The sequence below is a fragment of the Hypanus sabinus genome, chromosome 29 (genome assembly GCF_030144855.1).
Source record: "Hypanus sabinus isolate sHypSab1 chromosome 29, sHypSab1.hap1, whole genome shotgun sequence".
Classification (NCBI taxonomy): domain Eukaryota; kingdom Metazoa; phylum Chordata; class Chondrichthyes; order Myliobatiformes; family Dasyatidae; genus Hypanus; species Hypanus sabinus.
Genome location: NC_082734.1, coordinates 34645896 through 34663041, shown reverse-complemented (window position 1 = coordinate 34663041; position 17146 = coordinate 34645896). Strand labels below are relative to the sequence as shown.

The 17146-nt window shown below is 42.5% G+C and overlaps 1 protein-coding gene across 4 annotated transcripts in view; it reads right to left on the bottom strand.

The window, feature by feature from the left end:
• The window catches only part of LOC132383234 (carnitine O-palmitoyltransferase 1, liver isoform-like), a 120626-nt gene extending 115712 nt beyond the window's left edge, over nt 1–4914 (bottom strand). The window contains exon 1 of one of the 4 annotated variants that reach the window (XM_059954144.1): nt 4817–4914. The gene's annotated coding sequence lies outside the window, so the exon portion shown is untranslated. Of the gene's footprint in view, nt 1–3657; nt 4770–4816 lie in introns of those variants that run through there. The other 3 variants (XM_059954145.1, XM_059954150.1, XM_059954147.1) reach the window with 3 other exon arrangements.
• Nucleotides 4915–17146: the final 12232 nt, after the last annotated feature.

The following is a 17146-nucleotide window of genomic DNA, read 5'->3' as shown; positions in this document are numbered from 1 at the left end:
AAACTGAAATTAATCTCTGCATACTGGGGTCAGAATTATTGATATATATTAAAAATGTTCCCAATACTCTCTTCTGGGTTCCATTAGATTGAAAAACAATCAGTTAGTATAGGAAAAGGTTGTTAAAATGCATCTTGTGTAAATTTTACAGAAGATGGGATTTAGAGGATTTTGAATTTCTGAAGATTTATTTTTGGAATAAGTAAGTTACAGAAGGACCCAATAATAAGAATACAGATTCAACAGTAAATCTCAAAATAGAATTTCGGGGATATTTGAAATTTAGAGATATTGCCAAACTGTGTAGAAAGAGAAGAGCAACATTATTGAATAATTTTAAAAGAGCTTTCAGAAGTACAATAAAAACAAATGTCTTTCTTCTGTACAAAGGTAAAGAAATCTTGTGGAGATTTTATTGAGATTATGCTGCAGATGTTATGTAGCACTATTTTCATCCCCAGGAGATGGAAAATACACATCGCATCTGCAGTGCATCAGCAGTGGAATGGTTAATGTACCAGATGGTGCATCTGCAGATATTCTCTTGTTTGGGGTACCAATTAAGCAAGTTGCTTGCCCTACATGCTGTTGGGCTTCTTGAATGAATGTCTTCCTAACAATTTAAGTGTAGCATCTTCCGTCACTCTCCCCATTTGCTTTCTAGATTTGTTAAGTTTTTAGCATGTCAGTAAGTGAGTCATTCATTTCAGGACACCCAGCCTCTGGTCTGCTGATGTAGCCAGAATATGTGTCTTCTCTAGTTGAATCTCTGGTGAATGGCAATTTACCAGAATGTTGATGTTGGGAACTCAGCAGTGGTAATGTTACAAATATGTGATTAGACTGTCTTGTTGGAGATAGATAACAATGCATGAATTTGCATAAGTTCCATCAAAACAATGGAGAGGATGGGAGTTTGGTTATGACTTCTAGAATAGTAGTGCTCAGCAACAGCAAGGTTGGATTTTGCAGGTTTGCTGTATTTTTTCCCTAGGGTCTTCAAATGACTGTTGTAGATGAAACCTGACTACAGGAGGGAGGGGAACACCGTTGCGTGCTAGATCATGTACTTCGTGCAAAGGTTTGTACTAGTTCCCAGCACAACAGCCCAAACAGACTTCTTGCTTAAAGTGTAGCACCTGTGAGTTGCTGGACTAAAGAATAATGAGTATAATTGTAAATCAATGCTCTGGGTCAAATGAGGGAAAAAAGTATATATGCCAAAACTGATTTCTCTTTGCTAGAGAGCACAGAACTAAAGGCTGTTTCAGAATAAGGGACTGTCTATTCAGATGTGATGATAGTTCCTTAGAGAATGTATTTAAAGCCTTTGGAATTCTCTACTTCAAAGGACTCTGGATTCCCAGTTCTTCAATATATATATGGCAGAGATTAACAGGCATGGTAAATCATGTGAAGTTGTCAGCCACAGATGGCAAAGCAAGTTTGAGAGGCCATGTAGACTAACTGGCCTCCATTTTTTTTATGGGTACTTCAAGTTAAAATACATTTTTCATGATATTCAAAACCTGCCCTATTAATTCACTCAATACAAATCCTAGGCCAAAAGGGTCCATTTGAAGATCAAGATCTCATACTTTGCACAAAATATATGATCTATCATGCAGCAGTGTTCCCTCCCCTCCCTCCTATGGTCACATTTCATCTACAGCAGTCATCTGAAGATCCTAGGAAAAAAATATAGCCAATCTGCAAAATCCAACATTACTGTGGGAGAACCTTTCATTCAGAGAAAAAAGTAAAATCAAAATTCAACACTCTCAGATGCAATTCTTATGTTCAAGTATTAAATGGTGTTGGAACAGGATTGTTTTGCACAAATTGTTAAGAGCACCAAATTTCTTGGTGTTCACCTGGCAGAGAATCTCACCTGGTCCCTCAACACCAGCTCCATAGCAAAGAAAGCCCAGCCCTCTACTTTCTGTGAAGGCTGAGGAAAATCCATCTCCCAGCCCCCATCCTCACCATATTCTACAGGGGTTGTATTGAGAGCATCCTGAGCAGCTGCATCACTGTCTGGTTCGGAAATTGCACCATTTCGGATCACAAGACCCTACAGCGGATAGTGAGGACAGCTGAGAAGATCATCAGGGTCTCTCTTCCCGCCATCACGGACATTTACACTACACTCTGCATCCGCAAAGGAAACAGCATTATGAAGGACCCCATGCATCCCTCATACAATCTCTTCTCCCTCCTGCCGTCTGGGAAAAAGCACCGAAGCATTCTGGCTCTCACGACCAGACAATGTAACAGTTTCTTCCCCCAAGCTATCAGACTCCTCAATTCTCAGAGCCTGGACTGACACCTTGTCCTATTGTCCTGTTTATTATTCATTGTAATGCCTGCACTGTTTTGTGCACTTTATGCAGTCCTGGGTAGGTGTAATTCTGGTTTGAGTTAGAGGGTAGGTCTAGTGTAGTTGTGTGTTTTTTTTTCTGTGTTGTTTTTTTACGTAGTTCAGTCTAGTTTTTTGTCCTGTGTCATGTAACACCACGTTCCTGAAAACGTTGTCTCATTTTTACTGTGTACTGTACCAGCAGTTATAGTCGAAATGACAATAAAAGTGACGACTTGAAATGCAAAATAAAATTAATTCTGTAAAATCAATACATTACAGGGGTTGAAAATCTTAAATAAAAATAAACAGATCAGATAGCATCTAGAGAGAGAAAAGTTTAGATATTCAGTTCTGATGAACATCCATCAAATTGAACCATTATTTCATTCTACAATCCTCTCCCCACGTCCACAGGTGTTGCTTGACCCAAGTTCCTCCAAATGCCAGTATCTGCACTTCTTCCCTCGCCAATCTTTCGATGCCATTGCTAGTCTATTCCTACAATTACACCAAAGATCTACTTTGGCAAGTTACTTTGATCATCAGCTGCAAGAAGAAAGCAAGCTTAGGCACAAGGCAGTGGCACTACTGGGGGGGAGCTCCCTCTCTGCTAATGTTTACAGCACCCAACACAGCCATACATGGTTGACAGCATGCCTGCAGGCTCACACCCTAGCTATCCCATAGATTTTGCCCACACCCACCAACAGGCTAAATTACTTTTAACTTCTCTGAAGTCTGATAAAAATTTTATCATCCCAGTAGAAGACAGCATTTCAATTAAAGTTTTCACTCCAGTTCACAGCAAGTTGTCATCGGTTGGCATACTGGATGCACATATCCTATTTTCATGAAATTAAACTGGTAATTTGGAAGTTACTATGCCTAAAGAAAACTGGGAAAAAATAGATTTTAGGTACATTTAAAATAAATTCACTAAACAATTTTCTCGAGCTACAATCCATGATTAGAAAAATTGCAATCACATTCCCAGATATACTCTTCAAATCTAAATTTCTCCATTACAATAAGTCCAAGATGTTCCTCAGTGTAATGCCTCATACAATATAGAAACAGGGCTTGCTGCATGATTTACCCTCCACTCCCTCTAAACTAACCATACTTCCACAGCTTTCTTCACGTGTATTTATCCAACTTCCTCTTAGTGCATCTATATTGTTTGCCTATATCCTTAGGGAAATCCCTGATACTAGTTCCACATTTACAATAACCTGTAAGTAAATATGTTCCTTATGAATTCACCCAGAATACACACACAAACTTAGGAAACATACCTGTAAGTTTTGTCTTCTCTCTTCCTCATGAGGTATTTATCTGTCTGTTCTTTATTGCTCTAACTCTGTCTCCACTGTAACTTCCACCTCCCTCATGGATGGGACAGACTCCTCTCCCTCAGCTGGTGACATATAACCTCAGTCACCCCTCTGTCTGTGACTCACATCCTCACCTCTGTGACCAAATTTTGCAACACTCCTGAGCCAGTGATAAGCCTCCTGATTACTTCTTTCAGTAAATGTTATCTCTTACTGCTCTCAGTCTGCAATTTGTCCCACATCTCTCCAGCTTATGAAGCCCATGGTTAATAGCTCCCCTTTTGTTATCTTGGGCTCTCCATACTTTGCCACTTTTTCATTACTCTTAAAATACCCAAGTTTTCCTTCAGTTTTTCTGTCCCTGCAATGAATAACATAATTTTCCCAATTCATCCACAGACTCCAACCATGACTGACCACAACTTATCCCCGCGATAGAACTTTGTTATACTATACACTTTGACATCATTTGCTTTCTCTATGACACAACTCATTATGCCTTCCTATTGCTGTATCACTCTCCATCCTGTCATATAGCATGGACAAGGGCTTTCAGCTCAACTCATCCATGTTGCGTTGCCCATTGAACTGGTCCCATCTGCCCACATTTGGCCCAGTGCCATGTAAACCTTTACTGTCCATGTACCTATTTAAATAGATGGGTCTTAAAAGTTCCTAACATGCCTCCCTCAACCACTATTTCTGGCAGCTCATTCAGGTGATGAAGGTGCCCCTGATGTCCCTTTCAAATCAACTATGTTCCTGGGAATGAAGTCTTAATCCATGTAACCTCTCATTGTAACTCATCCCCAAATACAAAGCAACATCCCAGTGAACCTTATGTGATACCACCCGTTCTGTTAAATGGATGTGTACCCATTTCTTCCTGATTAACTCCCACTTTCTCAAAGCCTCTGACCACAATCGCTCAATTTTCGACGAACAGGATTGATAGCCCTCTTGCAGCCACTTGCCCCGCCCTTTAGCCGGCCCCCTATCGCATCACCATCCTTTACCATTACACCCTACATTCCACAGTCATTGTGCCGGCTTATCCGGTCCCCTTCCCCACGGTTTTGCCCCTGCCCACCGTCCACGTCGCCGCCCCGGGGAGACTCACCCGCAGCGAACGTCCACCCCGCCCCGCGTCCGGCTTCCTGCTCGAGCGCCGCAACTCGGCGCCGCTGACGTCGGCGGGAGGCGGGAGGCGGGAGGCGGGAGGCGGGAGGCGGGAGCGCGGCGGGCGGAGCGTACCCGCCCACGCAGGCGCTGACTCGGAGGGCATGTGGGCGGCTTGCTGAGGAGAAAGCGACGTGGGGAGTGCGAATGTCCCGAAGTGAAGCACAGACATCCTCACGGCGGCTCTACCGAACGAAGAGACGGCTGTAACGGCAGCCTTGGATTGCGATCGTTGCCCGCAGAGGTGTCGCCGGCCGGAGGCCATTTGCCTTTCCCGCCAACTATCAAGCACACGCCTAACATCCATAGTTTTTCTTTCTTGGAAAACTGATCCGTCTCACAGAGTAATCTATTAGTCTAACATTTGACACGATTCTAATTCTCCAAAGTCCTCTTAGATGGAGAATATCTGAATGAAGAAATTGCTCCTACTTCAGTTTAACATTACTTTTTGTTTTATATCTAGTTCATTAACGGGGGAATCATCCTGACCAAACAACCTATTCAAGGTTGAGGGTTTCAACCACCCAACAGATGCTGCCTGGGGCCCCTGAGTTCCTCCAGCATCTGCTGTCATTTATGCCTTCACCCCCCCCCCTCCAAGAATGTTGGATGTGTCAAAAGGCTGCTTGTCATTATTCCTAAGATCAGAGACATACAGCTGCACAACTCATGGACCAGCCAGTCAGTTGAATCCACTGCAGCCCCAGTAGGTTTAGCCAAGGAAACTAAAATTACATAAAGTTTGCAGGCGTAGTCTTGCCTGGCGGAGCTGTTCTCATGGACAGGAGAAGGGGCAAAGGCAGGCCACTAGCACCTTAAAACCAGTTGCTCCGGGCAGATAGGGCTCATTAACCACGGATGGTAGCTCATCTAGGAGAGGGAAACTCAGCTTACAAACCTCCACCGCCTTGTGGCTATACCTGCTCACGGGAAAGGCTTCAGGACTAAACCCCAAGGAAAAATCTAGAGTCAGAGTCCCAAAGGTGGCTGACTTCTGTACCCAGCACTGGCACAGCAACTCCTGCGATGCTGCTGACACCAAACTATCGACTTTCATCGTTCCTTTGGTCCTGTCATCAGCATGGGGCGGGGTCCACTGCATGGGCAACAGATGGATCTCCATACCAACTCTGCCCTGGCTTGTGCCCTGGAGAGGCCACACCAGCTTCGCTTTATAGCGCCAGACAAACATGGGAAGCGGCAGTTACTGGTTATAAGTTATAATGCTTGATTAGCATAGAGCATGGTGCCAGGGGTTGCTTACAACGGTGGGAGAGACCATCGTGTTTCACTGGACAGCTACCGCTTGCCTCAAGCTGGGCAGCCCCCAGCCAGTAAGGTGCAGTCCTGCCACAGTCAGTCTTTCTCATTGGCTGCATGGGGATAATGGATTATTCCACGAAGAGCTGACTGTAACTACTGCACCAGACAAGAAAGACTACTACCCTCAAGGTGGGATGTTGTAGTGTCTGCACAATGATGACTGAACTTGACCAAAACCTCAAGGTTATCGAAGATGCACGAACAACAGTGGTCATTAACGATGAGCTACTAAGGCTCAAGGTAGATATAGCTGCCTTACAAGAAATACGTTTGGCGAATTCAGGTACACTGAAGGAAAGGGGCTACACATTTTTCTGGCAGGGAAAGAACCAAGACAAATCCCATGAGCATGGAGTGGGTTTTGCCATTAGGAACTCCTTTTTGCAAATGGTGGAACCACCAGAAGATGGATCAGAACAACTTAAGACTCTCCGCCTACACACCAGTCATAGCCCAGTATCTCTCATCAGTGTGTCTGCCCCTACCTTGAACTCCCACCTCTGAAGCAAAAGACATGTTCTATGACAAATCAAAAGCTGTTGTCATGAATATTCCCAGTGATGAGCACCTCGTACTCCTTGGTGACTTCAACGCCAGAGTGGAAGCTGATAACGATTCCTGGCCCTCTTGTCTTGGCCATTTTGGAATTGGCAAAATAAATGACAATGGACAATGTTTCCTGGAGTTCTGTAACTAACTCCTACTTTCAGACGAAGTCACAGTACAAGGTCTCATGGCGACACCCATCGTCTAAACACTGGCACCAACTAGACATAATCATCACCAGGCGCTCTTTCATCAACTCTGTACTAATCATCCACTCATACCACAGTGCAGACTGCAATATGGATCGTGTTTTAGTATGCTGCAAGATCAAACTACGTCTGAAGAAAATCCACCACTCCAAACAAACTGGTAAACCTCACATCAACACAGAGATGAAACAGTCAGAAAAGGTTGCCCAGTTTGCCAAGTCAGTACAGGGTGCTTTGACTACCTCTTCACAAGGAGATACTGCAACAGAACAATGGTCATACCTTCGCGACACCATCCACGAATCAGCACCCCCTATCTTTGGAAGAAAGACCACAAAGAGCAGTGACAGGTTTGAGGCAAAGTCCAACATCATGACTCCTGTTACCGAAGCCAAGAGTGCAGCTCTCACAGACTACAAGCGCTCAGCATCCGACCAAATACTCCAGGCTCTTCAAGCTGCTAGAAGCAAAGTGCAACAGACTGCAAAGCAGTGATTAATGAGTACTGGCTCCAGCTCAGTGAGGATGCTCAGACAGCAGCTGTGACAGGCAACATCAGATTGATGTATGATGGTATCAAGAAGGCCCTTGGCCCATTGCAGAGCAAGACAGCACCCTTGAAGTCATAAATGCAAGCTGATGGAATGCTGGGTAGAACACTACTCTGAGCTCTACTCGAGGGAAAATGTTGTTGTTAGCTCAGCCATTGATGCCGTCGATTGTCTACCAGTCATGGATGAACTCGACTCCGAACCAACCATTGAGGACCTCAGCAAGGCAATTGACAGTCTGGCCCCAGGGAAAGCTCCTGGCAATGATGGGATTCCTCCAGACCTGATCAACACTGCAAGAACTCACTCCTCCAACAAGGTCCTCTGTTAGTGCTGGAAGGAAGGAGCTGTACCACAGGATATGCGCGGCTCCAAAATCGTCACTTTGTACAAGAACAAGGGTGATAGGAGTGACTGCAACAACTACAGGGGTATCTCCCTGCTGAGTATTGTCGACTGGTATGGTAGACTGGCAGAACGAGTCTACCCTGAGTCCCAATGTGGTTTTTGCGCAAGGAGGTCGACTGTTGACATGATTTTCTCACTTCGTCAACTCCAGGAGAAGTGCAGGGAACATCAGAAACCCCTCTATGTCGCATTCGACATTGTCGGCAGGGAAGAGCCCTTTCAGGTTCTCCTCAAGCTGTGCCCCAAAACTCCAAAGTATCATCAAGTCATTCCATGATGACATGAGGGCTACTGTTCAGTACAATAGCAGCTCGTCAGAACCCTTTGCTATTCGTAGTGGAGTCAAACAAAGATGCATGTTGGCCCCAACGTTATTTGGCATCTTCTCTATGCTATTAAAGCACATGTTTGGGACGTCGACAGAAGGCATCTACATGCACACCAGGTCTGATGGGCAGCTGTTCCACCCTGCGCGCCTGAGAGCAAGAACAAAGGTGCAAAAGATCTAAATACGTGACATGCTCTTTGCTGATGGCGCTGCTATAACCTTGCACACCAAACAGCAACTACAAACTCCCATGACCACTTCTCTAAGGAATGCAGGGACTTTGGGCTTACCATCAGCCTAAAGAAAACAAATGTCCTTGCCCAGAACGTAGTGGAGACACCAGTCATTACCATCAACAATTACGATCTAGAAGTGGTCCACAAGTTCACATACTTGGGGTCGACCATTAGCGACACTCTCTTCCTCGATGCTGAAATCAATAGGTGTATCGGCAAAGCAACATCGATCCTTGCTCGATTCTCCTTGCAGGTCTGGGAGAATCTGAAACTTGCTACAAAAACCAAGACTGCCTTGTACAATGCATGCATTATCAGCACCCTCCTGTATGGTAGCGAGACTTGGACCATCTACTCCAAGCAGGAGAGAAAACTCAATAGTTTTTGCCTGTGCAGCCTTTGCCACATCCTTGGCATTACCTGGAGAGACAAAGTCCCAAACTCAGGTCCTGTCCCACACTGGACTTCCCACAATGTTCACGTTTTCAAGACAACACAGATTGCACTGGCTAGGCCACATCGGTTGTATGAAGGATGGTAGACTGCCAAAGGACATCCCCTACAGACGACTAGCAACAGGCAAGAGGAACATTCGCTTCAAGGACCTCTGCAAGTGGGACATGAAAGCCTTAAAAATCAACACAGAGTGCAAGGAGGATACAGCAGATGACCGCAACAAATGGCTAGGTACTCCTCAGCAACACCTAGAGCAAGGCGAAAGAGTGATCTTGAGTCAGTTTGAGGAGCAGAGAGCTAAACGGAGAGCACAGCGGACAACAGTTCTACGATGCCCTACACATGCAACAACTGTAGCAGAGCCTACCGTTCTAGGATCAGCCTCTATAGCCACAGTCAATGCTGCTCGACAAACCAGTGACTACCAGAGGCGCAGTAGCCATGGTCGACCACGACCCACGGAGGCCACAAGTCTTACCACAGGGCCAACGTAATTATAGTAAGACTTCTTTATCCCTGTCCTGAGTAAAGGAATGAAAGCAGTAAATCCTTCAAGTAAATCCCAATTGTCTGTTGCACCTGAATGTTAGTTTTATGTGATTTACGGGACCTTACCAAAACCTTTTTGGAAATCCAAGTGCAACACATCCACTGGCACATCCTCGTCTATTAGATACAAACTTCAATAATTCCAACATGATTTCCCATTGAGTCCTTTAGATTGTTCTTTCAATAAGATCACTTTTCATCTCCCTTCAGCTCTATGAGTAAAGGACCAGTCTGCTCCACCTTTTCTCAAAAGCTGACTGAATAATTCCAGAAATCAACCTAGTGAAAGCAGGCCATGCCTGTAGAGAAATAAAACCTTCAGTGAAGACTAATCAATCTGAAGTATTAATGTTATTTTCTTCTCCATAGATACCACCTAACCTACTGAGTATTACTTTCACTTCCAGCAAAAATTTTGTTGTTGAATAACAGTTGACGCTGCTGAAGCAAATTTGGGCATGGTGCCTTGCTGTAAACAACTCGTAACATCACAAGGGACGACTACTGGAAAATATTAAGGGAAATGTGTGTCCTTTATTGATGTCGGCATCCTGTTTTCATTAGACAATGGGCATGCCATTATAATAATTATAACTCTTCAGGATGATCATCACATCCTTCCTGTTGTATGACAACACAATCAGTAAGCAGCATCCCAGCTTCTAACTACTAAATCAGTCACTATTTGAGACATATGCTGTTGGTCTGCCTGTGATCATGATCTGGGAGCCTGCAAATTGACAGTTCTACAGTTCAATAAGGAGAGCTTCCATAGATGCATGAAGTCTGATGGGTGGAAATGTAGAGTTTCTACAAACAGCCAAGCACATCTATAGATTGACAGAAATTTACTGCAAACAAGTATCTTCAGATCCAATACTGTAGACAGCAGTATTACTGTAGACAGCAGCTGAATATCCCATTGGTGAACAATTTGAGTTTCCAAAAAATAAGATTGTAGAGGTCCCTCACATGAGCAGGTTAAGCTAAGAGGCAGTAGTAATACAGAATGTAAGATCCTGTCTTCAAGAAATGGGAGCAGCTCAATGGAGTTGAGGGTAAAAAGAACCATGGCAAGAAATTTGGTCTTAAATATCAGCACTTTGGGATCCAGGTTATAAATTGTTCAGATCCTTGCCTACCGGCAGAGAGGGAAATACTTTTTACAGACAATGAGACAATAGTGGGAACAATACGGCTTTCCCAGTAAAACTGAAATCTTTAAAGCAACTTGTTGCTTTTAGAAGAAAATAATGAGATTCACATTATTTAGCTATTCAAGGTGAATTCTGTGCCTATATATTTACAATAAAATTCATCATTTTCTTTGTTGTTGAGCCATGGAGAGCAATTGAGTACTTTCAAAACTGATTGTTGCAGAGTAGAGCCTCTCATCACTTTTCTGGATGATAAAAGAAACGACAGACCCTGGGCTGGCTTCATCTGGAATACATTTGGAGCCTGTGATCATTACAAATGTCCACCAAGTAAGTGCTTGCTGCCCATCCGTACCCATAGAGAAGCAGCCTAACATTTAATTCTGAGGTGATAGCTATCGCTTGTACACCAGTTTATAATTGGTTTTATAGAGTAGGATTCCCAGATTTAAACCTGCAAACACAGGGAAATCTGCAGATGCTGGAAATTCAAACAACACACACAAAATGCTGGTGGAACACAGCAGGCCAGGCGCATCTATAAGGGGAAGCACTACCGATGTTTCGGGCCGAGACCCTTTGTCCTGACAAAGGGTCTCAGCCCGAAACGTCGACAGTGCTTCTCTTTATGGATGCTGCCTGGCCTGCTGTGTTCCACCAGCATTTTGTGTGTGTTGTTTATACCTGCAATGTTGGTTGTCTTATTAAGCAAAATTGGGCTGGAAAGGCTTGAACTTGCAGGAGTTTCGAATAGTGATGGGAACTTGATTGGAACAAATAAGATCCCAAAGGCTCTTGCTGAAGGGGAGCTAGCAATCAATGTTCAAGATTAAGATAGAAATAGGGCATTTTTTTATGGCCCTCAGGTTAGTGGAAGCAGTCTTTAAATATTTTTTGGACAGAGTTTGGTAGATCTAATTTGATAAACATGGGGTTAACAAGTTTTCAGAGAATATGCAGGAATGTGAACTTGTGGGTATAGTCAGATCTGCCATGATCAAGCCTAAGGGGCCAAGAGTCCCATTCCTTCGTTTTTCTGTTCATAGAATGTAGAAAAGTACAGCACTGGACAAATTATGCAGCTCTGACATTGTGCTGATCTTGATGGCTCTTAAACTCCACCAAACTGTGTTTCCACTACTTCCACTGGTAACACATTCCAGATACCCACCAGTCCCTGCATAATAAAAGCTGCCCCACACATCCCCTTTGAACTTCACCCCAAACTTGACATATGACATTTCTACTCCACAGACGAGATTCTGACTGTCTACCTGACCTATGTCAAATAATTTTAAAAAAATCTGGTTTCCCTCCGTCATCCACTATCTATCTCCCTGAAATTATTCTGTCCCAACCCTGTTTGCATTATGTAAGTTTTACAAAATGCATTGCAATTACTTACTCAGGATACTTCAACAGAAAGGGTTAGGAATCTAACTTATGGCAACAATGGACAACTTTGAGAGAGGAGGCAGTGAGTACAGGTCTGAGGCAGTTGTATTTGAATGTTAGGGTTAGGGTAACAAGGGAAGTAACAATATGTAACAAGGGAAAGAAGTTTACTGCACAGATGGAAATTGTCTTGTATAACATGGACATCATAAAAATGTGGCTGAAAGAGGATGAGGGCTAGGAGTTAAATATGCATCCTATCAAAAAAATAGGCAAGTGGGCAGGGATGGTCTTGTTGGTAAAAGATGAAATTAAGTCAATAGCAAGGTCAAAATAGGATCAGAAGATACAGAACCTTTCTCAGTAAAGCAAAGGTAATAGCTCCCTAATGGGAGTTATTTGCAGGCCAGTCAAGCTGTGGGTACAAAATACACCAAGAAATAGCAAAGAAGTGCAAGGAAGACAATGTTACAGAGATCTTAGGGGACTTCAAAATCCAGTAGACTGGAAAGTATTGTTAGCAGTTGGCACAAAGTGAGGAACTTATGGAACTTTACGAGATTACTTTTATAGCAGCTTGTGGTAGAGCCCACTGAGGAACAGGCACATCTCACAGGAAGTGAATACCACTCACCAGCTGCCAGTTGAGACCTTCAATAAACCAGCAGACTCTGGAAAAAGGAACGGCCTTACCTTGCTGTACTTTAATGCTGCCCATCATCTGGTTTTCTGGTTTTAGATGGCATTGTTGAGGGCAAGTGACCAAACAAGATAATACAACTAAATATTTGATTAATAACACATTTTCTGTGAAACATAAGGTAACCAATCACCACAAGCAACGAAAAGGCGATCAAAGCAAGGCTGAGTAAATGGTTGAAGCATGCAGATGCAAAGCAAAGTCATGGCATATTCAAGGAGAAGTTGAGGCAAAGTCAAGACAAGTAGAGCAGAGAAAAGTCAGGTTCAGGACTCTTTCACCTAAACCGAGAGCGAGGTTTGATCAATCTAAGTGCCGGATCAATTTGGAAAGGTCGGGTACAGTCCAAAACATGGCAGCGGCACCCGGGCCCAGAGCGTGTTGATACAACAGGGCCCAGGTCCCAGAGTGAGGAACAATACGATGTCTAGACAACTTAAATGTGGGGCCAGATGGATTGAAAAGGCAGGGTGCTTGGACCAGAGGTGAGGGTCAGGCTGTTCTGCTCATTGTTCTGCCTCCACCACCGTCACCCCATTCCACGCACTCACCACTTACCCCTGACATCTCCTCTGTACCTACTCTCCAGCACCTTAAACCTGTGTCCTCTTGTGGCAACCATTTCAGCCCTGGGAAAAAGCCTCAGACTATCCACACAATCAATGCCTCTCATCATCTTGTACACCTCTATCAGGTCACCTCTCTTTCTTTTTCAAAATTTTTATTGATTTCTTACAAAAAGAGTATACAGGAGGATATATATCATATATCAATTACAATATATCTAAATCACTCATTGTCGCATTACCCCATATTCATGTAAATTAAATTGAATCATAATATTGAAAAGTAATAATTTTATTATACAAAAAAATCTAAACCCACTACCAAGGAAAGCTGTTTGGTAAAGAAAGAAAAATGGAAAAAATTCCTTATCATATCATAAAACATATCATTAGCCAACATCTGTACTTGATAACACATCAATGATTTTGAAAATAATTCAAAAAAGGTCCCCACAATTTTAAAAAGACTTGTCTTGTTTCAGAAATTGAACAACGGATCTTCTCTAAATTTAAGTATGACATAACATCGCTTAGCCATTGAGCATGAGTAGGCGGAGCAACATACTTCAACAATGCCCTCCTAGCTATAAGAGAAATAAAAGCCAAAATGTGCAAATCAGGTGTCTCCAAGATAATATATTTTCCTCTCACAATACCAAATAAGGCAGTCAAAGGGTTTGGTTTAAAATTTACTTTAAAAAGTACAGAAAAAGTTTGAAATTCTTCCTTCCAGTATTTTTCAAGACTTGGACAAGTCCAGAACACATGAATTAATGAAGCCTCTCCATTGTTACATCTGTCACAATAGGGAGATATATCCGAATAAAAACGAGACAGCTTATCTTTAGTCATGTGGGCCCTATGGCCCACTTTAAATTGTAGGAGGGAGTGACGGCCACACAACGATGAGGTATTAACCAATTTAAAAATCTCATTCCAAGTTTCCGCAAAAATTGAAGTCTATAACTCTTATTTTCAGAGATTTTTAATTTTGTCTAAAGGAATGTTTCTCATTCCCAACAATATACCATAAATATTAGATATTGATCCATTATGAAAAGGTTTCAAGTTAAAAATTACATCTGATAAATTCTTATCAGGGCTTTCAGGGAATGAATGCAATTGAGATCATAGGAAGTCTCATTTGTAAATATCAAAATAAGTGGGTTTATGGTAAGCTATACTTAGCTTACAGCTGCTCAAAAAAGAGACTTCCTCCAACAAATAAATCCTGGAAGCATTTAATACCCAGTTTATCCCAACCTTTAAAAATTACATCAGTCATGGAGGTTTAAAAAATAGTTAGAAAAAATGGAACTTGAAAGCGAAAATCTCAATAAACCATAATATTTTCTAAATTGTACCCAAATCCTCAAAGTACATTTAACTACAAAACTATCAGTTAGTTTACTTAAAAATAAAGGAATTGAGGATCCGAGAAGAGAGATGACAGAAAATTTATTAACAGAGTTAGCTTCTAAAGAAATCCAAACTGGACAGTCCTCTTGATTAATATATAATATATCCAAAATGTGAGATTCTGTATATTGACTGTCCAGTAATAAAACCTAAAATTTGGTAAAGCTAAATCTCCATTCTTTTTAGCTTTTTGAAGATGAACTTTATTTAGTCGAGAGTGTTTATTTTTCCATATACATGAAGATATGATAGAATCAAGAGAATCAAAAAGGATTTAGGGATAAAAACAGGTAAGGCCTGAAAAAGATATAAAAATTTAGGCAAAATATTCAGTATAATAGAATTAATTCGGCCAATCAACGGTAATGAAAGGGGTGACCATTTTGATGAGCCCTTTTTACATAATTCAGGGTAAAAAAATTTTCTTTAAATAAGTATTTATAATTCTTAGTAATTGTTACACACAAATAAGTAAGTTGATTTCTTACAATTTTAAAAGGAAGGTTAGTACAAACAGACAGACATACTTTATTGATCCCGAGGGAAATTTGGTTTCATTACAGTCGCACCAACCAAGAATAGTGTAGAAATATAGCAATATAAAATCATAAATAATTATAAGTAAATTATGCCAAGTGGAAATAAGTCCAGGACCAGCCTATTGGCTCAGAGTGTCTGACACTCTGAGGGAGGAGTTGTAAAGTTTGATGGCCACAGGCAGGAATGACTTCCTATGACGCTCAGTGTTGCATCTCGGTGGAATGAGTCTCTGGCTGAATGTACTCCTGTGCCTAACCAGTACATTGTGGAGTGGATGGAAGACATTGTCCAAGATGGCATGCAACTTGGACAGCATCCTCTTTTCAGACACCACCATCAGAGAGTCCAGTTCCACCCCCACAACATCACTGGCCTTGTGAATGAGTTTGTTGATTCTGTTGGTGTCTGCTACCCTCAGCCTGCTGCCCCAGCACACAACAGCAAACATGATAGCACTGGCCACCACAGACTCGTAGAACATCCTCAGCATCGTCTGGCTGATGTTAAAGGACCTCAGTCTCCTCAGGAAATAGAGACGGCTCTGACCCTTCTTGTAGACAGCCTCAGTGTTCTTTGACCAATCCAGCTTATTGTCAATTTGTATCCCCATGTAACACTTACCCAACAGGCTGGTATATTCTAGGGGAAAAGGAGATCCAACCACTCACCAACCCCACCTCCCATACACGCAGGGGCTGTGGGAATCAAGGTTATGCCGCGCGTACACACATAATATCAAACTCACACCAGATACCGTTACGGAATACACTTTAAAGAGTTTACTAAAACTAAAAGAGTACTAAACAATACAATATATATGAAAGAAAAGAAAAAGCAAAAGGCGCCAAACTTATCAAAGTCCAAACCACCTCGTGCACAACCGTTGGAGCTCAATTATTGAAGTCTTCTGGCCACCATTCGACCCCCTCTGAGCTCCTCGACTTGCAGCTCAGGACCATCCGAAGTGGTCAACCAAACACATCTATCTTTATCTCCTCTCCTCGGGGTACCTCCTAGCCTCGGACCCCCGCTTGAGGTCCGTTCCTCACCCAGTTTACAGTCTCATGTCCTCTCTCTCTCACCCCCTCGCGCCGATCTCCCATGAGCCCACCAACAATAGTTTACAGACTCAGAAGAAAGAACAACATTAATCCCAATTGGTTAACAAAAGAATACAATTCTCCTTATTAGTAAATTTTAACCCAAACAAGCTTCCAGCACTCTCTCGCAACAAGAAAACATACCTACTTTTAACAAAACAAAGAAGCCATTCTGGTTAACATATACAGTAACAATGAAAAAGAAGATACCCCCTTTACACCCAGGAATTTGTAATCCTCTACCATGTCCACACTGACCCCTTGGATGGAAACGGGTCACCAGTGCCTTAATTGATATCAAATTATTCAAAGGAAAAAGTTCACTCTTATGAAAATTTAGTTTATATCCTGAAAACTGACTAAAACAGGGGAAGAACAGAAGGTAATGAAGTCTCAACATTAGAAATATAAAGCAAAAGGTCATCAGCATAAAGTGAAACTTTGTGAGTAATACCTCTCCTTAAAATACCAGTGATATCATTAGATTCTCGGAAAGCAATAGCTAAGGGTTAAGGGATCAGATCACCTCTCATCCTCCTTTGCTCCAAGGAGAAAAGGATGAGTTCACTCAACCTATTCTCATAAGACATGCTCCCCAATCCAGACAACATCCCTGTAAATCTCCTCTGCACCCTTTCTATGGCTTCCACATCCTTCCTGTAGTGAAGCGACCAGAACTGAGCACAGAACTGAGTACGCCAAGAGGGGTCTGACCAGGGTCCTGTATAGCTGCAACATTACCTCTCGGCTCCTAAATTCAATTCCACGATTGATGAAGGCCAGTG